Consider the following 27,062-nt stretch of genomic DNA (forward strand, 5'->3'; position numbering starts at 1 on the left):
TATTGTCATCCCCACTGTGTTAGGATTTAGGTGCCACATTTTAGGAAGGACATTGACCAGCTAAAGCTTATCCAGAGAAAGAAACCAGGATGATGAAAGGCCTCCAGATCATTATACTCATAATTAGCTAGCATTTACATAGTGCTTTAAGGTTTACAAAGCACTTTATATATATTATCTCATTTGATCCAGGGAGCTAGGTGCATTGTTATTTCCATTTTACAAATGAGGAAACTGAGGCTTAGAGAGGTCAAGTGACTTTCAGTCTTATGGAGTTCACACTCCTCGTTCAGTAATAATAATGGTCAACATTTATGTAGCTCTTTAAGGTTTGCAAAGCATTTTACAAATATGACCTCATTTGATCCTCACAACCTTGGGGGGAGGAGTGGTCTTATTATTCCCATTTTGCAGATGAAGAAACTGAGGCAGATAGAGGTGAAGTGACTTGCCCAGGGTCATACAGCTAGTACGTGTGTGAGGCTCAATTTGAACTCAGATCTTCCTGACTCAAGCTCCAGTGCTGTGTGTACTGTGGCGCCCCCTAGGTGGCATAACTCAAATTAGGCTAAGAAAGTGTTGCCAGGTAGAGACTTGCTTAGATAGTTGATAAGAATGATACTTAATGTGTAAAAGTTGCTTGCATATAACTGGGATACATTCTTCAAAGGGATACGTTCTTTCTGAGCAGGGCGCCTCCCTCCACCTTGCTTGTACTGTTCAGTTACTTAGCAAACATTTTTTTTTTTAATAGAGTACAAAGGTGAACTTCAAACCAACCCTGGTTGACTTTCCCAGAATTTAGCAGGGGTCCCCATTGAATCGGGTTTATTGCTCTTGGCATCATCTCCGTACCAACAGCCCTCTGAGTCACCTCCACAAACTGTCCTCACATCGTGGAGGTCACTGACACTGGACGCTGACCCACAAAGGAACAATGATGTCAGCCCCTGGGGAAGGCTGTTCATTGTATCAGGCTGAAGGCAGAGGGAGATAATAAGGCTTTTGCCTCGCTCCCTCCTCGGCTTGAGGTGGGGAATAATCATCATCAAAGTCCCCGTGTCCTCGGGAAATCCTTGCCTCAAAAGACTGCTTACCACAAGCCGGGCAGTCCGGGGTCTGATGCCTTCAAAGGCAGCGTGGTTTGGTGTGATCAGTAATAACTCCAATTTAAGACCACAGATTTAGACCCGGAAGGGACCCCTACAGAAAACACTGAGTTCAGTCCCTTTGTTTGACAGATGAGAAAACTGAGACCAAGAGAGGAAAACCAGCTTGCCTAAAATACTTACTTATCAACGTGACCCTTAACCCCACTGGGCCTCAGTTTCCTCACCTGTAAAATGAGGGGGCTGACCTCAGATATATTCCAGCTCTAAATCTATGACCTCTATGAAGGGGAGAGAGGAAGATTGCTCAGGTAGTAAATAACAGCCTCAAGATTTGAACCCAGGTGCTTTGATTCCACATACAGGCTTCTTTCCACTGAACTGCTCTGGCTTTAAGGTGAATAAAGCGCTTAACTCATAATGGCCTGGTATGGCAAATAGGCCAAATGTGATTCTCCCCCTTGTACAGATGAGGAAACTTCAGCTCTGAAGCACCAAGTGATTTGCCCATGATCACAGAGCTGCTTAATGTCTGAGGCAGTAGAAAGCCCACTGGATTTAAAGTCTAAGAATCAGGGATTAAGCCTGGTTTTTACACATTACTCCCTGCACAAGCAAAGAAAGGGCAACTAAGTGGTTCAGTGAATAGCACACCAGGCCTGGAGTCAAGAAGACCTGATTTCAAATCCAGCCTCAGATACTTACTATCTCGGTGACCCTGGGTAAGTCACTTCACCTCATCTGCCTCAGTTTCCTCATCTGTAAAATGAGCTGAAGAAGGAAAGGGCAATCTTTGCCAAGAAAAGCCCAAATGGGGTTTCATTGGGCCGTGACCGAACCACAAAAGAAAGGAAAGATCATTTAATGTCTCTAGGCCTGTGCTCTCCTCAGTAAAATGAAGGGGCTAGATTGAAGGACTTCTCAGGGCCCCTCTGGCTCTAATTCCTATGAGCAATGAGGCCAAGTACAGGCCTTAGCCAACCTGGCTTCAAGGCCCAGCTCTGCCTCTTACTGGCCTTGGGACCCTGAGCAGGCAAGCCATTTCATTTCTTGGGCCTCAGTTTCCTCATCTATAATATGGAGACAGCCTCCCACTGCCCTACTCACCTCACAGATAAGGAAAACACTTAAACCTTTGAGAGTTCTGGGAGCTCACATCCTATCTCTAAAGAAATTCAGCTACATCAGGGTGAGTCTGAATTTTTTTTCCTCCGTACACTACCTTTATATTCTAGTTTCATATTCATGTCTCTATGTGTCCCTCCAGAGCCCCAGAAACCATTCCTAAACCAGGAATGAGGCTGGGGAACGGTAGGCTGTGCTCAGCTTCAGGGGAGACAGCTGATAACATTCATCTCTGAACAAACTCAGAGCATTTTCTGTTTTCCTTTCTTTCCTTTCCTTGGGTTGTAATTAGGAATTATTTTTACCTCGGGCAAAAACAGTTGTGGCAGGGCAGGAAAGGTGGATCCCAGAATCATAAGCTTAGGCTGGAAAGCCTGGAAATGTCCTAATTTTACATCTGGGGAAATTGAGGTCCAGAGACAGTGCAAAGGACAGTCTGATGGAGAGTAGAGTTTTACTAGAAGAGGGGGTGGCTTGTTTTCCCAAAGAATCCTTGACATAGCTCTTGTGTAGTTTCAGGGGCTGGGAGAGGAAGTAGGCCCCACAAGGGGAATACCAGGACAATGGTACCCTGGAAGTGGGGCCAGTCAAGAGGTCAGGGCTATATTTGCCCCTATGCCAAGGCATAGGACCCCAGAAATGCATAAGGTGTAAGTCATGGGGCCAGCAGTCCCCAGACATCACCAGGAAAAAAAGCATCTCTTCTGGGAGGGAGGTGCCCTCTCTAGATGTCAGGACCCCAGGGACAAGGTGCCAGTGGCCCTACCCTAGTTATAGCTCTGGCTCCATCAAATGGGAAACAACAAAAAAAAATACTTATACACCTGATTTTCTGCCAACTTACAGGGCAGAGACCAAGCCAAGCCAAGTTGTTCCATCAGATCCTGGCCCCTCCCCCACAGCACACACTCCCATTTGAAATTACTCTGTATTCTTTTCTACAAACCATATTGATTTACTTGCGTACATCTTGCTTGCCCCACCCCCTACCAAATCAAATGTAAGCTCTTCTGAGTCTGGGCTGCTCTATTTTTGTCTTTGCATAGTGTCTAGCACAAGGTAAATGCTTAATTAACTCTTATTCTTACTGTGTTATTTAGTCATTTCAGTCAAGTCCAAACCACATTTGGGGTTTTCGTGGCAAAGACAATGGAACGGTTTGCCATTTCCTTCTTCGGCCCAGGATGAGGAAACTGAGGCAAGCGGAATTAGGCGACTTGCCCAGAGTCACACAGCTAGTAAGTGTCTGAGGTCAGATTTGAACTCAGGTTTTCCTGACTCCAGGCCCCTCACTCTATCTACTGTGCCACTTAGCTGTCCTTACTCTTATTGGATTGAAATAAATAAAAGAAGAGTGGGATTTTTGGCCACTCAAAGCATAGGTGTATATGGGCATATATATATATATATATATATGTAATATATATAATATATATTATATATTATACATAATATATAATATATATTATATATTATATATAATATACATATACACACACATACATAGATGTGCACAGATCTACGTATATAACTACATATACATACACACATATAAATATTTAGATAGACATAAATATTTAAAGTATATACATATATAATACATATACATTTAATTAAATCACATTAGTAAATGTCTCTTGCTGTGCCCCTCTTAGTCTAGTGCCCTGGGCAGCTCCCCACTTACCTAGCCTAAGTTATGCACTGGGCAGTAAAGCCAAATGCACTTTTTTTTTTTGGCCAAAAGCCTGGCTTGCCGGGGAGTAACCTTGCCTTCCCTAGTTGGATCTTGCCCAAGGCGAAGGAGGGAGGGGAGCAGTCAGAGCAGGAGCCCTTGTCCCTCCTGGAGACAAACCTGCCCCAGTTTAAAAGCGTACGGGACTTTCCTTCCCTCTCAGATGCATCAAACTGGAAAACAAGCCTGCCAGGCTTTCTCTTCTTGCATGGGGAAGGGAGGGAGTCGTTGTCTTTGACGTTCGCCAGACAATCAGGCCAATTCATCCGCACCTGATCGTCACCTCGCTTGGGGGGTGGGGGAGTCCAGTCGCCTTGCCCCAGCAGGCTGCCTTTCAGGGACCCGTCAAACGAGACAGACTCTGATGAACTGCCCGGGTGTTAATTTCTTCTCTGTATTCTTGCTAGCGGCTAATGGGCAGCTCCCGCAGCCGAGACTCTCCGCTGTGCGTTTCAGCCAGTGGTAGGCTTTGGTAAACAGCAGAAATGAGAAATGCAATCTCGCCTCTGCTCCAGCTTTGAATCTTCGCTATCAAAAGCCCGGACACATTAGACGGAAACACATCAGCTTCGTTAGTCACAGTTCTGCCGTGAAAATCTCGGGGCGCCTATGCCTCATTTATTCCCATCTGGCTGTTTATTGTATCTTTGAGCTCTCGGGGATGCACAAACAAAGAGCGGAGGGGAGGAAGGAAACTGCAGCCAGCGTTGGAGAGGGTAGATAGGTTTTCCACGCCTGGAGGCTACTGAACCCTAACCTGGGCCTGGAGGCTACTGAGCCCTGACCTGGGGCTCATCTTCTGCCCAGTGCAGTGGTACAGCTGGAATCCCAGGCTTTGGATTCAAATCCCGATTCTACTACCTGTGTAACCTGTGTAAGTTTGTTTAAATTATTTCCTCTCTTCGGGTCTTGGTTTCCCCATTTGTAAAATGACAGGGTTGGATTTAAAATTATCTCTGATCCCTTTCAACCCTAAATCCCTCCCTGGTTCAGGGGTCTCTCCAGGGTTTTCTGACCGGTTCTGCTTCATTGTCCTACCCTTCCTCTTCCAGATCCTTTATAGGGGTGCTACAGTGACCAAATTCAGTAACATGTGAAAAGTGAATATTTTAATCATATCCTAATCAATGGAACATGGGCAGGTAGGTGCAGTAGATAGAGCTGCCAGCCCTGGAGTCGGGGAAGACTTGGGTTCAAATCTGGTATGATCCTGGGCAAGTCACTTCCCCCTGTTTGCCTCACTTTCCTCATCTGTGAAATGAGCTGGACAAGGAAATGGCAATCCACTCCAGTATCTTTGCCAAGAAAACCCCAAATGGGATCAAGAAGAGTCGGCACAACTGAACACCAACAAAATCAACAGAATCAAACAAATCTTCGAATCAGAGAGACCCCAGAGGTCATTGAGTCTAAACTGTACTTGCCCCCAAATCCTCGCTACTTCTTCAACGAGTGTAGGACTAGAGGGGCAGGTAGGTGGTGCAGTGGATTGAGCACCTGCCCTGGATGCGAAGAGAACCTGAGGTCAAATCCGGCCTCAGACCAAACACTTGACACTCACTAGCTGTGTGACCCTGGGCAAGTCACTTAACCCCAACTGCCTCAAAAAAAAAAAAACTCCCAGAAAGGACTAGAAATAATGGGTGGCCATAACAGGCAGAACCCAGCTGTAGCAACAATAACAATAATAATGATAATAATAGCTAGCACATATACATACATACAAGTGCATGTACATATATATATATATACATATATATATTATATATATAGTTATATAAATCACTTCAAGATTTGCAAAACACCATATAAGTATTATCGCGATGGATGCCCACAAGAAGTCTGGGAGGTAAGTGCCATTATCTCCATTTTACAGAAAAGGAAACTTAGGTAGAGGTTAAGTGACTTGTCCAGGGTCACATTGTGTCTGAGGGCACATTTGAACTCAATCCTTCCTGACTCCAAACTCAGTGATCTAACCACTGTAACACCTACCTAAAATCTAGACCAGGAAGGGACCTTGAATGACATGTAGTCTAGCTCCTTGGTTTTACAGATCAGCTACAGAAAGTGTAAGCGACTTGTCTGAGGCCACAAAAACAGTCAGAAGCAGAGACGAAATTTGATTTCTACTGTAGTGTTATAAAGATGACCCCAGACTCAGTTCTGAAGACTGGTGTCTCAAAGGCTTTTTATTAAAGAGGTTGAAGTGTGCCATTTTGATTCTCTCGAGAAGCCAGTGCACTTCCTTGGAAGGAGAGAAAATGCAAGCGTTAAAAGAAGCCAGAGCAATCTTTATAGTTAGTAATTGCCTAACTCCTCCCTTCTGGATCACAATTGGTCCTAATCCTTCTGGGTTACAATCTTCCTTATATGCTCCACCCCTAACATACGTTATGTGCCTAGAATTGTGTTATCACTCCACCCCTCCTGGACTGAGAAGTTAGTCTGTCTGTGCTGATTTCTTATCTACTTATGTGGAAACTTAACTCTTTCATTTCTCACATGTAAGATGATGGGAGGTGAAACTCTAGGCTGTGAACAACACACTGGATTCTGGAGAACTTGTTCCTATTTCAGTTACTAGGGCAAGACACAAACTTTCTGTGTCTGTCTCCTCTTGTGAAGATGGGAGATAGCCCCTGACCTGTTTTCCTAAGAGTGTCACATAATCAAATTAAATAATACATGTGAAAGGCAAATATTTTAATCCCATCAAGAGAATCACAAAATCTTTTTGAGTTAGAAGGATCCCAGAGACCATTGAGTCTAAACTATACCTGCTCCTAAATCCTCTCTACCTCTCCAACAAGGGCATGACTAGGAACAATAAATAGACATTACAAAGAAAAAATTTAGACTTGAGGTCAGGAAAAATCTCCTAGCAATTAGAGTTATCCAAACATTGGAATGGGTCACCTCAGAAGGTAGAGAGTTCTTATGTAATAGAAGGTCTCTAAGAGGACGCTGGGTGGCCACTTGTTAGGGCATGATGGAGAGGACAATCATATTTCAAGAATGAGTGAGACTCACCAGTCTAAGCCAGCTCTGAGAGTAAGCAATTCTATAAATGAATAAAGGTAAAAGTAAATGGAGTGAGTAAATGAATGAGGGAATGAAGTGATTGAATGAATTAATGAATGAGTGGGGTGAAAAAAAGAATGAAGATTGGAGTAGTGAAATGAAGAATTGGAGTAACTGAATGAATTAGCAGAGTTAAGTGAATAATATGAATGGTATAAATGAATGAATTCAAATGAATGAATGAATGAGGTAAATAAATCAAGTAAATAAAGAATCCATGAGGTTACTTAAAACCAGCCTGCTATAATGTATCAGTGTCTTCACACTATATCTGGACAAGCTGTTGCCCTTATGATGTAGGCAGGGGCATCTCTTCCTGAGAAGCCTATGCGATTTCACCAAGATTAAAGAGCCCATCAGTGAAAAGAACCAAAGCCAGACTCCTGGCTCCCAGTTCATTGAATAATCTGCTTCCAAACCTGGACTTGTTAGGAAAGACTTCCTAATGAAAAAAGCTGTCCAAGAGCGAAATGAGCTGCCTCAGTTCGAGAAGGTGGGTTCCCCTGGAAGTTTTCAGGAAGAGGCTATATCCCATGGTATATAGAAGGGATCACTGCTCAAAGTCAGTTTGGACTAAATGGTCACTGAGATCCCTTCAAGTCCTAAGATTCTCTGCAGTTTTTAACACTGTTGTCTGCCTCCTGTTAGAAGAGAGGCTCTGAACCCCTCATCTTCTTTTGATCATGGACCCCTTAGGCAGTGTGCAATGAAGCCTATGGATCCCTCCTCAGAATCACATTTTTAAATGCATAAAGTAAAACATATCAGATTACAAAGGAAAATGATTATAGTGAAATATTTGTTAAAATATTTTTAAAGCAAGTTCATAGGCCCCAAGTTAAAAATGTCTGACCTAGATCATTTCCTTGTTATTTGTCCTTAGGTCTTGAAGAGGACCATGATATCAGGAAGGTGATGCTGTAACTTGCATGTGAATTGCATCTGAGTGAGGGAGACCTGTGCAGTCACCAGCATCACTTTCTCCTCCTAAGCCATCTAGGTCCAGTGACGAGATACAGATCGAGATGACTGGAGATGGCCCAGGACTCAGTGGGATACATTGACCTTTCCAAGCTAAGGTCTTTCCCAGGCCTCAGTTTGACTGAAGCAGTGCTGAATGAGCACTGAATCACTAAATCATTGAATGAGCCACTGAGACATAGGAAAGGCCTTAGCTTAAAAAGACCAAGGTCTCCCCACTGCACCCTGGGCCATCTCCAGTTGTCCTGACCTATATCTTGCAACTGGACCCAGACGGCTCAAGAGATCATTTCCCTTAACTTCCCTTAACTTCTGTGCCACTGCTGTCTCTTAGTTTACATTTATTTTCTATACAATTATTTATGTAACTGTTAATTGATTTTGGATTTCACATCTCCCCTAACAGAACATAAGATCCTCTAGAACGGTTTCCTTTTTGTTTCTGTATATCCAACACAGTATCTGGCCCATACTGGAAGCTAAATAAATGGGGATTGATTGATTAGCTCCCTGATTCCCCTGGCTGGGCTTATCAATTTGCTTTTGCCTACTAGGGACAGGCATTATCCAGTGCTCGGTCTTGGACCTTCTCCTCTTCTCTCTCTCTGTCTCTCTCTCTGTCTCTCTCTCTCTGTCTCTCTCTCTCTCTGTCTCTCTCTGTCTGTCTCTCTCTCTCTCTCTCTCTCTCTCTCTCTCTCTCTCTCTCTCTCTCTCTCTCTCTCTCTCTCTCTCTCTCTCTTTCTGTTTCTCTTTCTTCATAACCTCACCAGTTCCCATGAATTCAATGAAAGCTCTATGCAGGTAACTCCTGTATCTCTCTCCAGCTCCAGTCTTGTACTACCAAACCTTGGTGGACATCTTTGCCTGGGTGTCCCATAAGCATTTCAAACTCAACGTGTCCAAAATAGAAATGACTTTCCCCCGACCTTCCTTCTAACATCCCTATTTCTGTCAAAGACACCACCAGTCACTCAGCTTGATAACCTTGGACTCATTCTTGACTTTTTCTTGCCTTCATTCTGCATGCCCAATCAGCTGCCAAATTCTGTCCCTCTGTGCCTGTCCTTTTTCTCCCCTCCACCTCTGCCACTTTGATTTGTATTCTCATCACTTCTCGTCTGAACTATTGCAATAATCTCCTTATCGGTCTCCCTGCTTCCAGTCTCTCTGCTCTCTGATCATCATCCATATAACTGCCAAATAGATAAACCTGAAACAAAGATCATACCAGACTACTTGATTAGGATACAATACAAAATCCTCCAGCTGCCATTTAGAGCCCTCTGGGATCTTTCTGGGAGCAGCTAGGTGGCACCTTGGATAGAGTGCCATCCTGAAGTCAGGAAGATTCATCTTGAGTTCAAATCTGACCTCAGACACTCCCTAGCTGTGCGACCCTGGGTGAGTCATTTAACCCTAGTCGCCTCAGTTTCCTCATCTGTAAAATGAACTGGAGAAGGAAATGGCAAACCACTCCAGTATCTTGGCCAAGAAAACCCCAAATGGGGTCAGAAAGAGTCGGACACAACTGAGCCACAACAATCTGCCTCCCCCCTCTCTTCCATGTTTTTCTTCATAATACTCCCTTTAAGGCACTCAACATTTCAATCAGATTGGCTTACTACTACCTGTTCCCTATGCATATTATTTCATCTCTTCCCTTCCTGGCTTTGTCCTGGCTATGCCCTATGCCAGGAATGCATCCCTTCTAACCTCCATCTCTCAGTTCCTTTCAAAGCCTGACCCCGGTACTACCTTCCAAATGGGCCCTTTTTGTATTCCCCAATTTTTAGTGATCCCTCCTACTTGAAATTCCTTTGCCTTATTTTGTGTATATTGTACAGTATATATTCCTGTCAGTTAGTCAATAAACATTTATTAAGCATCTATTATGTGCCACGCATGGCCCTACGTGCTGGGGATACAAAAAGAGGTAAAAGACAGCCCCGGTCCTCAGGGAGCTCACAATCAAATGAGGGAGACAACATGCAAACAAATACATATAAAGCAAGCTATGTATAAGATAAATAGGAAATCATTAACAGAGAGAAGGACTGGAATTAAGAAGGCTTCAGATAGAAGGTGAGACTTTTATTGAGATTTGAAAGAACACAGGGAGGTCAGTAATAAAAAGGGAAGAGTCTTCCAAGCATGGTAACAGCAAATCCCTCCTTCCCTTCCCTTGGTTTTCTCATCTATAAATGGGTATAATATCTGTCATATCCGCTGGCCTTGAAGTTTCTTGTGAGGCTGAAATGAAATCAAAGGATCATAGTCTAAAGCTGGAAAGGGACTCAAAGGTCATTTCGCCCAACTCCCTCATTTACAGATAAGGGAACTGAAACCCAGGGAGTAGAGCGCCTGGTCCAAGGGTAGAGGCATGACTTGAATGCTTTCCCTAACGATATAGAACCTCCCCGATGTCATGGTCCTCTTCCAGAATGAAGAATGGACAAGAAGAACAACAAAGCTCTCTGAACACCTCAAAGCCTTGTAGTAAAGTCAGCTTTCACAATGTACCTATCAGCTGACATCTGCCCCCCAGGAAAAAAGAAAGTCTTTGAGGGCAGGTACATTTTGTCTGGCACCTTTTTACTGTTGTTGTTGAGTTGAGACTCTTCATGACCCCATTTGGGGTTTTCTTGTCAAAGATACTAGAACAGTTTGTCATTTCCTTCTCCAGCTCATTTTACAGATGAGGAAACTGAGGCAAATGGGGTCAAGTGACTTGCCCAGGGTCACACAGCTAGGAAGTGTCTGAAGCCAGATTTGAACTCAGGAAGATGAATCTTCCTGACTTCTGGTCTAAGGTTGGATTTGAACTCAGGTGCCCCTAATAAATACTTATTGAATTAAACTGAATCCACTGAGACCATGGTCCAAGCCTTAGCTTTATTCACCTGAAACCATGAGCTAGAGAGGGGAGAGAGAGGCTAGTATTGCTTTCAGGAACAATTATATACCACCACCACCCTCTCCAGTCTCCTAGCCATCCCTTGACACACCCAAATAGGATCTCTAATCAGATGCCCCAACAGCTAATTGTAAAACACAGAAAATGACTTAAATTACCCTGCCTTCTAATTGCAGTGTCTGAGTGTCCACTTGCCTGGCATTATCTAAATTCCATAAATTAACCAAGCTTGGAGACTCAAATGCTTCCCCCTGCCTTCTCTCAGTTCTGGGAAGCCTAGAGACTTCAAATCAGACAGAGCAGGAATTAAATGAAACTTAGCCTTAAAGAAAAAGTGAATGCCAAACGTGTCTGTCTCTACAATGCTCATCTCTGGAGAGTCACCAACAAAAGGAATGAAATTGTTCAGGGAAAAACATCTCCCCCAGTGACTTGATAGCCTTTTGTCTCCAGGATGGGAGAGGAAGAGATGTTTTTAGGCAGAGATGAGAGGAAAGGGGGGGGGGGAGAGAGAGAGAGAGAGAGAGAGAGAGAGAGAGAGAGAGAGAGAAGAGAGAGAGAAGAGAGAGAGAGAGAAGAAGAAGAAGAAGAAGAAGAAGAAGAAGAAGAAGAAGAAGAAGAAGAAGAAGAAGAAGAAGAAGAAGAAGAAGAAGAAGAAGAAGAAGAAGAAGAAGGAGGAGGAGGGGGAGGAGGAGGAGGAGGAGAGGAGGAGAGGAGGAGGAGGAGGAGGAGGAGGAGGAATGGAGGGAGAGAAGGAGAGACAGACAGAAGACAGAAGAAAAGAGGGAGGGAGAGATGGAAAGTGAGGGAGAGAATGAAGGAGGTAGGAGAAGGAGAAGTGAGACAGAGACAGAAACAGAGAGACAGAGAGAAGAGACTTTTAAAAAGATGCATCTCCAGGACACCACTCTCCCTTTGACCCCTTTATCCTCAACTAAGAGAGCACATGGGCCCTGCTGGGCTCTGCAGGTCACTGCAGGTGACAGTGAGCAGCTGGCACTGCCCACACTCCTGGCAGTCATTTGGACAGAGAGCTGACCCTGGAGGTGGGGTGAAGTCACTGGGCCATGGCTCCCTGATCCCCGAGGGTGGTTCACAAGAAAGTCAGGTTAATGGAGGTCTTAGCTACTGAAGGACTGGGATCTCAAGAAGCACTGGCTTTGTCTAACCCAATTCAATGCAACCAGCATTTATTAACTGTGGTACAGTGGAAAAGAGAGATCAGTCTGCAGTCAAGAGACCTGGTTTCAGATCCCAGTTATACATCTTAGTGTACGGCCATTTATTGGGCTCTTGCCACTGTATGACCTTGGATAAGTCACTTTGCTTCTCTGGGCCTCAGTTACTTCACCTGTAAAATAAGGGAACAGGGAGGCTGCTAGGTGGCTCAGTGGATAGAGCCCTGGCCTGGAGTCAGGAAGACCTGAATTCAAATCCAGACTTAGACTTTTACTAGCTGTGTGACTCTGGGCAAGTCACTTCACCCTGTTTGCCTCAGTTTCCTCATCTGTAAACTGAGCTGGAGAAGGAAACGGCAAACTGTTTCTCTGCCAAGAAAACCCAAAAGGGGTCACAAAGAATCAGACATCACTGAATAACAAAATAAGGGGGTGAGACTAAATGGCCTCTCTATGTTCAACTGTAGCTCTAAATCTGTAAAGCTAAGCACCTACTATGTGCACTGTTCGAGGAGGGGGTTGTTACAGACTGTCAAGAATGAGGAAAGGCTTCCCATAGAAGATGGCACCCAACCTTCTCCAGAAGGAAACGAAGGATTTGATGAGGCAGATGTGAGGAGGGAGGGAAACTGAGGCATGAAAGATCTGTGGGAAGGTATGCCCGGGGGGGGGGGGAGACAGAGGGATAGAATATCAAGTGTGAGCAAGAGCACATCCTCCCCGTCCTGAACAATCTGGCCTGGAACTTTAAGCCAGTTTAGAAGAGGAAGAGGAAGAGCAAGTCTGCCTTGGGTTTTGAAAGACAAACAAAATGAGGTCCCCGGCACTGATTGAGGCCAGGAAGGATAACGGAGGGTGGAGATAGGTGGTGGGTCTTCTCCCGGGAAGGGGTGGAGCTGGAAACTGTGCCAAGAGGCCTGGGGGGTTCAGCTGCCCATAATCCTGCCTGTAGGGCCAAGTCAGATACAATGCCCTGGGGCCTCGAATGCTGGGAACTGGCCCAGAAGGCTCCTGGACATCTCCCCATCCTGATTCCTGAAAGGAACAGAATAGAAACAATGGAAATTCTAATATTCTCAAGTGAGGCAAGTGCTTTTCTCCCGTTCCAAGAATCATTGGCCAGGTGGAGTTTTCCCTTGGGCCAATCGTTGACTATTCTTTCAGGAATGATGCTAAGTAGGCCTTGAAGCAGGACCCACGTGGACAGCAAAGGACCAGGGAAAGATGGAAAGGGGAGAGCCAGATGTAAGTTAAGAAGTCCTGGCCTTAAGTCCAGACTGAAACATGCAGCTGTGGGAATCTGGCGAAGTCCCTCAGCCTCTAGGTGCCATAGGCAGCTCTAAGGGACAGAGAAGGGGACTCTGATCGGCACTGAGAGAGACCCAGGCAATCAGAGGGCTGGTCAAGGAAGGAGGAAGGAGAGCCCCTGCAGGGGTGCGGCTGACTTGATTGTCTCAGAATTATCCACAGTAGTTATACCTGAGGGTGAGCTCTTTACTGGAACACCAAGGCACCATCGTGCTGCAGTCTTCAGAACGGGGCCTCAGTTTCCCCTTATTTAGAATGGGGGGGGAGGTTTACTGTATTTTCTCTAAGGCCCTTCCCAGTTCTGACATTCTAAACAAGTACCTGATTCTGGCCCTAGTATATTTCTTCCTCTCTTCCACTATATAACTACCCTATTCAGACCCTATAGCCTCCTGGCAGATGCAATCTGGGTCTTTTTCATCTAGATCAGCTCTCTGAAGCCCCCTTTTCGTCCTCAGTATCCCCTCCCTGGGGAATGCAGTGCAGACAAGAAGGCAGCCCTGAGGAGACTGAGCTCATCAGGGACTTTCATGTTTCCCCTCCAGAGGAAGCGAAGAGATGATCAGGCAGATGTCAGAGAGCTTGGCAGGGGCAGGAGAATAGATTTCCATCCAGAACCGGGTGCCAGAAAGTCCCACCCCACCCCCATTTCCCACTGTGCCTGTGTGTTTAATATATTTTAATTATTGGTGCTGTCGGAGGGAGGCCAGTGACTGGGACAACCCCCGAACCTTGAGAACTGGCTTTGAATAGAAGTCAAGGTCAGGAGTCTGAGGTGGCTTCCCTGGTCCTCCCCTTGTCCTGGCTGCATCCCATCCCACCGGGCACTAGCATCTCTCCTCTTTATATCCTGGGCTAGACCGTTCTGGCTTCTGGTGCAACCAAGCCTTCCTTGGGGAGGGTTATGAAATCATATCAGCCCTAGCCCAGAAGGGACAAAACTGGGTTGAAGGTCTTCCTGAGCCCAGGGAGAGTTTTATAAACTCTAATATGATACACAAAGGCTAATTCGGTTTTCTCTGTTCTCCCATTTACTATTGTTGTGACCCTGGGCACTCCTGCACCTCCCTGGGCCTCTACTCCCTGGCCTAAAAGAAGAGAAATCTGTAATGAGGAGAGAATCTGAGCCTTTCCAGATTTGAGAGGATGGAATGTCAGAGCTGGGAGGGCCCTTAGAACAGGGAAGGTCAGAGCTGGGAGGGGCCTTGGAACAGGGATGTCAGAGCTGGGGAAGAACATCAGAATGTCAGTTAGATGACCTCAGTGGGTCTCTTCCGGCTCTGACGGTCTATGACCATCACCTTTCTCCAAAGGTAAATAACCCCTAGGAAGAGAGGTGGGGTGCTGGACAGCATCAGGAAGACCTTAATACAAATCCATCCTTATACATTTCCTGGCTTTGTGGCCCTGGACAAGTCACCTTTTTCAGCCTCAATTTCCTAATCTGTAAAATGCAGGTTGTTGTGTGGCTCCAATGAAATAATAATTATAAACGCAACATCAAAGTGTTGTGTACACACAGTGACTGTTGTTAATGTTGTTACCCTGCGCTTCCTCCTGTGTGGTCTTTGGGGCACCTTCCAGGCTGCCCTGCCTCACTTTTGTTTCTGCTGGTCAGCACTCCTCCATCCCCTTTCAGTTACAACTGAGCAGGCATTTGCTTTTTGGCAGGAAAAGCAGGTGCTGAGTTCAGAAGGGGGTGCAGAGACCCTAAGGCTTTTCAAAGCCTTCCTCTCCAGATCGGGACTTGACAATTACCTGTCTGCTCTTCGGGGGGGGGGGGGGGAAGTCTATCGCTGCCAATCTACTTCCAGGACACAAAACAAAACAGAAGCACCTCATAAATCCTAGCTTTAGGAAACAATGGGAGTAAACAGCCCATAAATTAGCAGGCACTCTCCACGCTGTAACTAGTGAGGGGCAGCTAAAGCCTACTGGAAGGCACAAAATGGTGAGAACTCTCAAACTGGAGAAAATTCTCAGAATTTTCAGTTCTATAAAACCCTCAGAAAGTGAGAACTGTCAGTTTCTCTCTTGTTTGAGGTTAACTCTGCACCCCACCCCCAGGCTGAACTCTCCGTCAACAGCCTCAGACCAAGGGGGTGACTTGGAGTCTCTGTCTCCCCTCCCTCAGAGGTAGTGTCCCACCCCACTATCCAGGTTTTAGGGTACCTCAGATGCTTCTTGCCCTGGGCACCATTTGTAATGCTTGCTCCACAATTCCTGGCTCACTTTTCTTTCATTTTTTCTTTTTTGGGCTAGGCAATGGGGTTAAGTGACTTGCCCAGGGTCACACAGCTAGTAAGTATCAAGTGTCTGAGGTCAGATTTGAACTCAGGTCCTCCTGACTTCAGGGCCAGTGTTCTATCCACTGTGCCACCTAGCTACTCCTTCCAGCTCACTTTTCCAAAGGGATCTGCCCTTCTAGAAGGACCATAGATTTCAAGCTGGAAAGGACTTCAGGTCCAACACCTTGATTATTTCAGAAGAGGAAACTGAGGCCCAAAGAGCAGTGAATTAGGATCATAGAACACACCAGGGAGGGACCTCAGAGGTCTTGTTCTCTTATTGTGCAGAGGAAGACACTGAGGCACAGATTTAGGATCACAGATTAAGATCTTGAAAGGGACCTCAGACCTAAGTAGAGCTCTGGTCCAACCCCCGCTCATTTTACTGAGATCCACTGTGACTTGTCAAAGGTCACACAAACAGCAAGTATCAGAGCAAGGATTTGAACCCAGCTAAGTGGTGCAGTGGATAGAGTGCTGGGCTTGGAATCAGGAAGACTCATCTTCATTGAGCCCACAAATCCAGCCTTAGACACTTACTTAGATGTGTGACCTTAGGTGAATCACCTAACCCCATTGGCCTCAGTTTCCTCATCTGTCAAATGAACTGGAGAAGGAAATGGCAAACCACTCCAGTATGTCTGCCAAGAAAACCCCAGATGGTGCCCTGAAGAGTCGGCCACAAGTGAACACACACACAAAAGAGCATTCTTTTGCCTTTCTTTGTTTTCCCACTGCTAGAACCCAATAGGCACTTCATAAATGCTCATTAGTGGATGTGTAAGGATTGTTTCCTTGTATCCTTAGAGCTTAACACAGTACCTGATCCACTAGGAGTCCTTTAATAAAAACTTGTTGATTGGTTGATAGGTGTGGACATGGCTGTTAACACCTGGTTGAAGGGATTAAGGTTTAGGGATTGGGGAGTGGAGACTGGGGATCATCCTGGGCTCAGGCAGCATTGAACTAAAGATGTGTGAATTGTTAAGGTGGGATTCTCTTCCATCAGAGCTATTCCTCTGAGCTGGGCCCATAAGAAGGGCATGGAGGGTGGGAGCAAGGCCGGTCAGGTATCTGGCACTTTGGGAGAGAGAGAGTTGAGCAGTGACATTTGCAGAGAACTACGGACCTGACAGGAATAGAAGCATTCCACGGGCTTTCAGCCTCATTTCTGACCTCCTCCCCAAGTTTCAGGCGTGGAGCCATCTGACTCAGCTTCCCAGAGAGAGGAGAGATTTCCTCGACAACGTGGTGCTCGAGGATCAATGAGCACAGTAAGCCCAGTTACATCGAATCTAAACTCTCCTCCTTACAACTTCCACCTAGTTCTGTCCTCCTTGAATGCAGCTAACACCCCTCTCCCGCTCCCCGGGTTCTCTTCCACATCAAACAGTTTCTTCCTACAACTTTAACTGGACAACATGGCATTTGTTCTTCAGTTGTTTCACTTGTGTCTGAGTCTCCATGACCCCATTTGGGATATTCTTGGCAAAAATCCTGGAGTGATTTGCCATTTCCTTCTCAAGCTCATTTTACAGATGAGGAAACTGAGGCAAACGGGGTTAAGTGACTTACCCAGGGTCACACAGCTAGCAAGAGTCTGAGGTCAGATTTGAACTCATGAAAATGAATTTTCCTGACTCCAGGCCTGGTACTCTGTGCACTACGGCTGCTCTTAGCTGCCCCAGCATGGTGTAGTAGAATAGATAATGCCCTGGACTTGGAATCAAGAAGATCTAGCCTGGTTTAGGGCCTCACTTTCCTTTTCTGTAAAATGGGAATAATAATGGCTCCCATTTCAGAGCAAATATAAGAGCACAGATTTAGACTTGGAAGGGGCCTTAGAGGTCTAAGACCAAACCCCTTATTTGACAGATGAGAAAATCGAGGCCCTGAAACATAAAATCATATGGGTGGTATCAAAGGTGGGATTTGTACCCAAGTCCTCTGTCTCTAAATGCAGCTGCTCTTTCCCTGCACGATGGAGTGTTTTGAGAAGCTGATGAGATCATTGCAGGGAAAACAGTTTGCAAACTTCAAAGGCCTGTATAAAAATTGTTTCTTCGTATTTCCCAGGATGGCTTCTCTAATATTTGAAGGCAGCTACCATGCCCATCCCCCTCCACCCTTATTTTCTCATCAGGAAGGTCTGGATTTTCTTCATTCATCAGTTGCCAATTGCATTTATAAACTATAATAAGACCACAGAACCTGAATCTAGTTCAGAGACCATGTGATCCAAGCCTTTCATTTTACAGATGAGGAAACTGAGGCCCTAAAGAAGGTGACTGACTTGTCCCAGGTCATATGGGAAATGGATGACAGAATTGGGATGAGAACCCTGGATTTGGGGACTCCCAGGACTCTGACCACGACACCAGAAGGACTGTCCTTAGATGGCATGGTGGAGAGCTGGTGGGTGACTGTTGGTCAGTGTTGGAGGGGTGGGAAGCATACATTAAACCAAGATTTTAATCAGCTCTATTTCATATGATTCCTCTTCACATTCTCCACATTCTAGTCCAACTTAGCTGGTCTTTGTCCTTGGAATTTTCCTGCCCTCCCCCATCACTCTTTCTTTGCTCAAATTCTTCCTGATATTTGGAATAGATTCCACCCCCTCTCCTCCACATTCATCTGGTCAAGGTCCCAGGAAGTACTGAGGCTGGATTTGAACTCAAGCCTTCCTGACTTCAGGCCCAGCTGTCTATCCACCTTGCCCCCAGTTGTTCCATTTATTCCCAAGGAAAAAGTATATGTGTTAGGTGAGAATATGTGTGTGTACATGTATGTGTCCATGTGTGTAAAGTAATGAAAATCCATATAAAGGATGACATGAGAAGCACAATGGATAGATCGATAGGGGGTCTGTGAGTCAGGAAGACCCTGGTTGGGTGGCCCCCAGCAAATCCCTTCCCTCTGGGGCCCCAGAAAACTTACTGACTACAAATGGCAAAGCAGGTGCCAACCTGCAGTGAGACAGGGAGTTACCTCACCAGGAGCTCCATGGACCAGTGAAATCAGATGCCTAGCTCATCCGCTAGTTTCAGCGGACTAAACCTTCTACCCTAATCTTTGCCTAAAGTTCCTGGAGCTACACCCTTGGTCCCATGATTCTTTCTAGGCCTGGACCAACATTCTGTGGTATCCAGGCCTCCACCTCCCCTCCAGAACAGGAAGGGTTAGTAAGGTCCCTGGACAACAGCTTAGGAGTTTGAACCAAGAAGGAAGAACCTCCCAACTCAGTTCAATTCCACAGCAGTGTGTTATACATCAAAAACACTTAACAATGGAATATACACATGTTAATAGCATATGACAGGCTCTCTAGGCATTCAGAGTCAAAGCACCTAAGCAAACTGGAGGATTGGCCTCCTGGGTCCCCTCCTAAGTTCTACAGGCAACAGCCTAGCAAATTAAGGGGAAAAAGATAAGGGCTCCTTAAGCAAACCAATTACTCTCTTCGAATCTTAGTTTCCTGATCTGTAAAATGGGAATCATTCACATGTGCACAATTTGCTCATCTCCAAGGATTATGGGAGGCAGCTAGTGGCAGGGTGGATAGAGCCTGGAGTCAGGAAGACCTGAGTTTAAATTTGGCCTCAGATATTTACTAACCCCTTGGCCTGGGTAAATCCCCTCTGTATGCCTCAGTTTCCCCATCTGTAAAATGGGATAAAAAATAGCACCTTCCTCCCAGGGATGTTTCGAAGATCAAATGAGATAATATTTGTAAGCTATATATATATATATTATACATAAATACTAGCTGCTATCATTATGAAGAAAGTTCAACCTTAAAATGCTCTAAAAATATAAGGGTTGTTTTTGTTTTGTTTTGTTTTTTAAAGGTGAACAGCCTCTGCCACCTTTGCAGGCATGAGTTCAAGAAGAATCGCTTCATAAAGCCCCAGATGGGAACAGATACCGGGTGGGGTCTAGTTTTGTTTACTGGAATTCCAGCGACAGCTTCCCCTGATCTGCTGGATTTTTCAGCAGAGCAAGGAAAGGGGCCGGTTGTGGGTTTCTGGCCCTGCCACGTGTGTTTCTTCTTAATTCATCATCCTCCCAGGGCTCATCTCCTGTGCTTCCGATCCCAGATTCTGGCCGCCCGGTTCTCATCTCCAAATGTGGTTTGAGAAGAGTGTGAATCCCAGCCGGCTCACTTACTGCTGGTGTGACCAGGACCAGCGCGCTGGACCTCTCTCTGGTCCTCACTTTCTTCCACTTAAAAATTAGGGGGCTGGACTGGATGGCCAGTCACACTGCTCTTCCAGGCATTATTATTCTCTTTTGTGTTTGTTTGGTTATTGTTTGTTTTGGTTTGGACCTGGTAGGGAACTCCAGAGGAGGGAAACCAGGTTAATCATTTCAGTCTTAGGAAGTTGCCTGGGGACCCTGGAAGTTAAATGACTTGCCCAAGTATGCGGCAAAGGCAAAATGTAGACCCGGGTCTTCCTGACTCCATAAATGAACATTCTATTTCACGTTGTCTATGTCATCACCACCACCACCATCCTCCTCCTTCTCCTCCTCCTCCTCCTCATTATCATCTTTCTCCTCCTCCTCGTCCTCCTCCTCCTCATCCCCCCTCATCATCATTTCCCCAGCCTCCTGCTAAAAGAGAGGGCATCTGCCTTCTAACTTTCACCTACAATGAATGATTAGAAACAACTTGTTAGACGAGAAAGCACTTTCTTTTTACTTCCCAAGATAAAAAGCAACCGGTGAAACCAGCCTAGGAAAGGGCAGCCCCAGCACCTGAACTTGACTCTTAATCACCAACCGTCTTATTAACACCAAGTTCGGGAGTTTCTCACTCCCCCAACTCCGTCTGCTGCCCTGTATTCCTCAAGGTACAGCTGCTTCCTTGGAAAGGCCAGCACCGACTGAGCCCCCAGCTCCGATCCAGGCTCCCTGGAGGGCTCGGCTGCTTCCCCCCACTCCCAGCCGTTTGCAAAGAATAAAGAGCCCACAGGGCTCAGGGCCCTGCAAATGCCGCCCCCCTGCTCCCTCCCTAACCTCCCTAAAAGAGATCTCCCCCGCTCCTACCCAGCGCTTCAGCGCCTGCCCACAGGCCAGGAGAAAGAAAAGAGCCCACGAGTGGCGATGACCTACCCTGAGCAGCAGCTTGGCTGTTGGCTGGGAATTCCCAGGAAGAGGTCCCGCTTGTCCAGCCTGCCTGGCCCCACTCGGGCTGCAGAGCTCTCTCCAGCAGCCCTCACTGAAACTGCTCAGCTCCTCGGGGAGCCAGGGCCAGGGGGCGGGCCCAAGGGAGCTCTCCAAAGGTGTCAGCCAGCCCCCGTCCCCCCTGGCCTGGCTGTGCCCCGCCCAGCCCAGCCCAACCCTGGTTTGTATGTAGGCACAGATCTGGAAACCTGTTCTCCAAGTTGGAAAGCGAAACATCTGCAGTGCTCCAGGAGCCCAGGGCCAACCCTGCCCACTCTGGGGCCAGTTAGTGGAAGGCGGTCTATCCTTTCATTACCGGCCATCGGAGAGGAAGACTGGAGGAGGCCAAATTAATAATTAGCTCGTCCTGGGCTCCTGGTGGCTCTGGTCTCCCTAGCACACCCGACCAGGAGGCCCAACCCTTCCCCGGGGCTTCCCAGGGTTCCCTGACTCACCAGGAGCGCTCCAACGGCTGACCCGCTGTTTTCTCACTGGTGCTGGGGAGCCCCAGCGGCTGAGTCTACTTACGAGGACAGGACCCAATGCTGGTTCTTGAAGGCACTTTCATACTCCAGAGACCTAGATCTATAACTGGACCAAAAGATGGGACCTTAGAAGCCTCCCTTGCTTTAGGGAAGAAAAACAGAGACCCACAGGAGTTAAGTGATTTGCCCAAGGTCACAAGGGTGTGGCACAGGCCAGAATTCCAACCCAGGTCTGTGACTCCAAATCCCTGCAGATGGTCATTACAGCCGCTCTCTGATCCCCAGGAGACCCCAAGCAAGGTCAGGGCAAAGACAAGTGGTTCTGTCCTCATTGTAGCCATGAGGCCCAAAGTCAAGGAATGATATTAATAATAATAAATAGTATTGATGTGGCACTTTATGATTTGCAAAGCATTTCACATACATCATATTTCTTGATTCTCACAACAACCCCAGAAGGTAGGTGATATTATTCCCTCCACCCCTGCAAAAACTAAGAGCCAGAAGGGTCAAGTGATTTCCCCAGGGTCCCACAGCTGGGAAGGGTTTGAGGCAGAATTCAATCTCTGAGGTCCAGCACTCTATCCACTGTGCCACCTACCTACCTCTCTCAACTCAAGTGTCCAAAGAAGGGCTGGAATCCCAAGTTCTACTCTACTCTCTCTCCTCCCCACCCCAACCCCACCCCACCCCACCCAAACTCCCCTTCACACATACAAGCCTCAAAAAAAATGGCTCTGGTTAGTAAACAGGTTTTTGGAACAATGGAAAAAGCAAGGATGGGAAGCCAAGCAACCCGGCATTGGACTCCAGACCTGGCACTCATTGGCTGTAACCTTAAGGGAATCACTCTCTGGGCCTCAGTTTCCTCCTCTGGAAAAGGAGGAGAATGAAATACATGTTCTCAAAGTTCTCAAATAGTTGACCTATTCTTGTTCTTTTTTTTTTTTTGGTGAGGCAATTGGGGTTAAGTGACTTGCCCAGGGTCACACAGCTAGTAAGTGTCATGTGTCTGAGGCCAAATTTGAACTCAAGTCCTTCCGACTCCAAGGCCAGCACTTCATCCCCTACACCACCTAGCTGCCCCAACATTCCCTGTTCTAAGGGCCCTATAAGTTGTGACAGTTAAGCCTCCTTCCGACTCATATTCTGTTCTAAGGCCCTTCCCAGCTTGAGTCTCCGTTCTAAAGAGACTTCCAGCTTTGACATTTTTTGTTCTGAAGTCCCTCCCAGTCTCTGTTCTAAGATTCAAGCCCACATAGCTCTAACATTCTATAGGCCCCTAGCCTGGAATGCTCCAAATCTCTTAGCTCCTACAGCCAGAGACCCAGGGCCGATGCCCTCCCATAAGGAGGGTGCCTGATGGAAACAATCACAGAGGTGGGAAAATGTGCTTTCTCTCCCTTGGGCTTGCTCCCAGAGACCCTCTAGAACTGCTGGATTCCCCTGAGACATGGCCAGAGGGCTCCCTATCTGTCTTCTGCAGGCAACTGTGAATTACTAATTGTCCCAGTTGAGGGAAACAGCAGCCACTTTGGTTTGGCCCTTGAGTGTCCGAGCAGGAGCAAGCTGGTCTCTGTCCAGCGGGCTGGGCCCCCAGAGCTATCTCCGAGAGCACTTGAAATGCTTGGCTTGCTAGAAAAACTGCATGCCAACCAGCCCCTGAGCCAGGGGCACTGGGGCCAAGCAGGACTCACAGACTATCCCCCTGAAGGGATCGTTGGGAAATCTATTCAACTAAGCCCCAGGCCATGGTTCCAATTCACCCCAGGGCCTCTTCCAGAGAGAGAATCCTCCCTCTTACTGTTGAAAGGGACCTTGGAGACCAATTTTTATTAAGCACTTCCTGTATACTGAATATTAAACTAGCTGCTAGGAACAGGCAGGAAGTTTGGGTTATTTACGTCATTAGACTGTCCAACCTGCCCCGCAATGTAAGACTCCTCTCTATGGTCCCTGACAGGGGGTCAGCCTTGCTTCTGAATGAATACTCCACAGGCACTGCCCTAACCCAAGCCTCTTTACTGCTCAAATGCACCGCTGCAACCTAATTGATCTCAATGACTTTGGTATTTCCTTTATCCAATACATCTGCCACACAGCCACCAGACTGATGCTCCTACAGCACAGACCTGACCATGATACTCTCAACTCCAGAGAGAGAGAGAGAGAGAGAGAGAGAGAGAGAGAGAGAGAGAGACAGACAGAGAGAGAGACAGAGAGAGAGAGACAGAGAGACAAAGAGACAAAGAGAGAGAGACAGAGAGACAAAGAGAGAGAGACAGAGGGAGAGACAGAGAGAGAGAGAGAAATGGAGAGAGAGGAAGAGGGAGAGAGAGGGAGGGAGGGAGAGAGAGAGAAAGGAGAGAGACAGAGAGACAAAGAGAGACAGAGAGAGAGAGAGAGAAAGAAAGGAGAGAGACAGAGAGACAAAGAGACAAAGAGAGAGAGGCAGAGAGACAAAGAGAGAGAGACAGAGGGAGAAAGGGAGAGACAGAGAGAGAGAGAGGAGGGAGAGAGAGAGAAAGGAGAGAGACAGAGAGACAAAGAGAGAGAGAGAGAGAGAGAGAGACAAAGAGAGAGAGAGAGGGAGAGAGGGAAAGACAGAGAGATAGAGAGAGAGAGAAAGAGAGAGACAAAGAGACAGAGAGAGAGACAGAGGCAGAAAGAGAGAGACAGAGAGACAAAGAGACAGAGAGAGAGACAGAGGCAGAAAGAGAGAGACAGAGAGACAAAGAGAGAGACAGAGAAAGAGGAGAGAGAGAAAGAGAAACAAAGAAAGGAGAGAGACAGAGAGAGACAGAGAGACAGAGAGAGAGAGAGACAAAGAGACAGAGAGAGAGGAGAGAGAGAGAGGAGAGAGACAGAGAGAGAGAGACAGAGAGGGAGAGAGACAGAGAGGGAGAGAGACAGAGAGAAAGAAAGAAAGAAAGAAAGAAAGAAAGAAAGAAAGAAGAGAGAGAGAGAGAGAGAGAGAGAGAGAGAGAGAGAGAGAGAGAGAGAGAGAGAGAGAGAGAGAGACAAGGAGACAGAGAGAGAGACAGAGAGAGAGAGCCTTCCATGGCTGTCTATTGCCTAAAATGTAAACCCCTCCACTTCACATTAAAAGTCCTCCCCAATCTGGCTCCCATATATACCATTCAGTCCTTTTCATACATTCTTCTTTCCAGTCAAATTGACCCAGTAGCTCTACTCTTGTAAGGGGTATCTCATCTCCAGCCTCTGTATATCACTGATGGTCCTCTGCATCTGGAACATAGCTATTGACATAGAATCCTTGGGGCAGCTAGGTGGTGCAGTGGTTAGAGTACTGGGCCTGGAGTCAGCAAGACCTGACTTCAAATCCAGGCTCAGACACCAACTAGTTGGGTGACCTTGGACAAGTCACTTAACCCTGTTCACCTAAGTTTCTTCATATGTAAGATGAGCTGGAGAAGGAAATGGCAAACCACTTCAGTATCTCTGCCAAGAAAACCCCAAATAGGATCATGAAGACTCAGAAATGACTGAACCACTACCACCACCACCACCACCACCGTCTTATGCTAAGTAAAAGTCTATTTCCCTGTAACTCCTACCCAGAGGTCTCTGTTCTGCTCCTTCTCCCTCATGACAGCCCTTCAGATACATGAATATAGAATCATTCCCTTCTCTCTCCAGAGTCTTTGCTTTTCAAGGAAAAGACTGCCTCTTGGCTGGGGAGGGAGTTGGTACTCTAGTCACATCCAGTGATTTCATGCATAGAAAATCCATTTGGTTTCTCAAACAAACAAGATTTGGGAAGCCCTTGCACACATCCTCCAGATTTATTCAGAGCGAGTAGCCTTTCCTGGTAATGAATATAGACAGATCAGCAGGTCTGGTTAACAAGACACTCTTAATGCTGCAGGCTGTGTTTCCTTACTGAGAAGCATGAGGGGAGAAGACCCTGCCTCAGAAAAGAGGAGCTGATATCTTGCCATCAGAGAAATGGATTGGAAGTGATGTTCAGAGCCCAGAGGCAAAATATGTGATAACCTACCCTCGGCACATCCTGCATGGCCCACCCAGAGCAGGCTCCATAATAACAGCTGACATTTCTATAGGTCTATTCTCACATCTATTTCTATATTTTACAGCTTTCAAAGTGATTTTCATAAGTAGCACCCACTTTAGGCTCACGCCTCTAGTTCATACTTGAACTTGTTGTAGGGACTGGATCCCTAGAGAGCAGATACTCATCCTTTTTCAGGATTGTAGAGGTAATCTTGAGGAGCTATGGGTCTTGAACTGTTTGCTCTTGAGCCTTCAGCAGCATGCCCCTCAACAACAATCAGCCAATAGACTTCATTATCTTTTAGAAAACTGACTTATTGGGGCAGCTAGGTTACGCAGTGGATAGAGCACTGGCCCTGAAGTCAGGAGGACGTGAGTTCAAATCTGACCTCGGACCAAACACTTGACACTTATTAGCTGTGTGACCCTGGGCAAGTCATTTAACCCCAATTGCCTGAAAAAAAGGAAACTAACTTATTGAGAAAACATAGTAGGAACAGTTGGTATAAAACATTTTCCCCCAAATCAGGGATCTATAATCCCCTTGTATACACAAGGTCCCTGGGGAGAATGGGCTCAAGCTTAAAGTAGAGTGATAATGAGGCACGTGTAGAGAGCACGTGTGGGAAATGGGTGCCTCCCATTCCTTTTCTCCCCTTGTGCAGTCCTTACCAAGTTTCCCTTAGGTATAGCTCCCTGCCAGGTGGGGATCCCATAACTATGGAGGTACAAACCTCTATGAGATCATGGCTGGCTCTTATCTCCATCTTGAAGGGTCACACTCCCTCAAGGTGCCACTGTCCTTTGATGAATCTTTTTACATCTGTCTGCAGCTAATTGCACTGACCTCAGCCACTACTATTCTCATGACTATTGTGAACAGGGGGCTCTATTTCATATCTTTTTTTAGTATATGTGCTTTTCAAACAACCATTATTAAAGTAGTTTTAATTGGATTTTATGGTTTTCAGGGACTTAATACATTTTTAAAAAGGAAAAAAATCCTTGCACCTTCTGGACTAAGCCCACAATAACACTGTTAACAGCCTCTGTTGATCACCCTCTTCTCCTTACTACAGTCCTCTCTCTAGATTTTCATGACACTTCTCCTCCTCCATGGCCATTCCTTCTTAGTCTCCTTTGGTTTCTCAAACGAACAGGATTTCATAAGCCCTTTCACACATCCTCCAGATTTATTCAGAGTGAGTGCCCTCACCTAGTAACAAACATAGACAAACCAGTAGGTCTGGATAATGAGACCTCTTGGTCCTAATGCTGCAGGTTTTGTTCACTGGATCTTCACCTAGGTCATGCCTGCTAACTGTGAGTGTCCTCCAAGACTGTCCTGGGCCTGCTTCTCTTCTCCTTCTATGCTATTTTGCTTGGTTATCTTATCAGCTCTCATGTATTCGGTGGTCATCCCTATGTGACTGCTTTTCAGATATACTTATTCTTAACCTCTCTCTTGATCCCCATTCTTCCATTCTTAATTACCCTTTGGACATCTCAAACTGTCTCATAAACATCTTAAATACATGTTCAAAATAGAAATCATTGTCTTTCCCTCAAAACCTTTCCCTCTTCCAAATTTCCTTCTTTGTTGAGGGTACCACAATTTTCCTAGTTACCCAGAATCCCAAGCTCAGTGGTATCT

The 27,062-nt window shown here is 46.3% G+C and overlaps 1 protein-coding gene across 1 annotated transcript in view; it reads right to left on the reverse strand.

Annotated features, from left to right (window-relative positions):
* Positions 1 to 21,040, reverse strand: part of PLCH2 (phospholipase C eta 2) — a 341,798-nt gene extending 320,758 nt beyond the window's left edge. The window contains 1 exon segment of the mRNA XM_078145756.1: positions 20,838 to 21,040. The gene's annotated coding sequence lies outside the window, so the exon portion shown is untranslated.
* Positions 21,041 to 27,062: the final 6,022 nt, after the last annotated feature.

This window comes from Phascolarctos cinereus, unplaced genomic scaffold (genome assembly GCF_003287225.1).
Source record: "Phascolarctos cinereus isolate Bilbo 61053 unplaced genomic scaffold, phaCin_HiC Scaffold_726;HRSCAF=1367, whole genome shotgun sequence".
NCBI classification, from domain to species: domain Eukaryota; kingdom Metazoa; phylum Chordata; class Mammalia; order Diprotodontia; family Phascolarctidae; genus Phascolarctos; species Phascolarctos cinereus.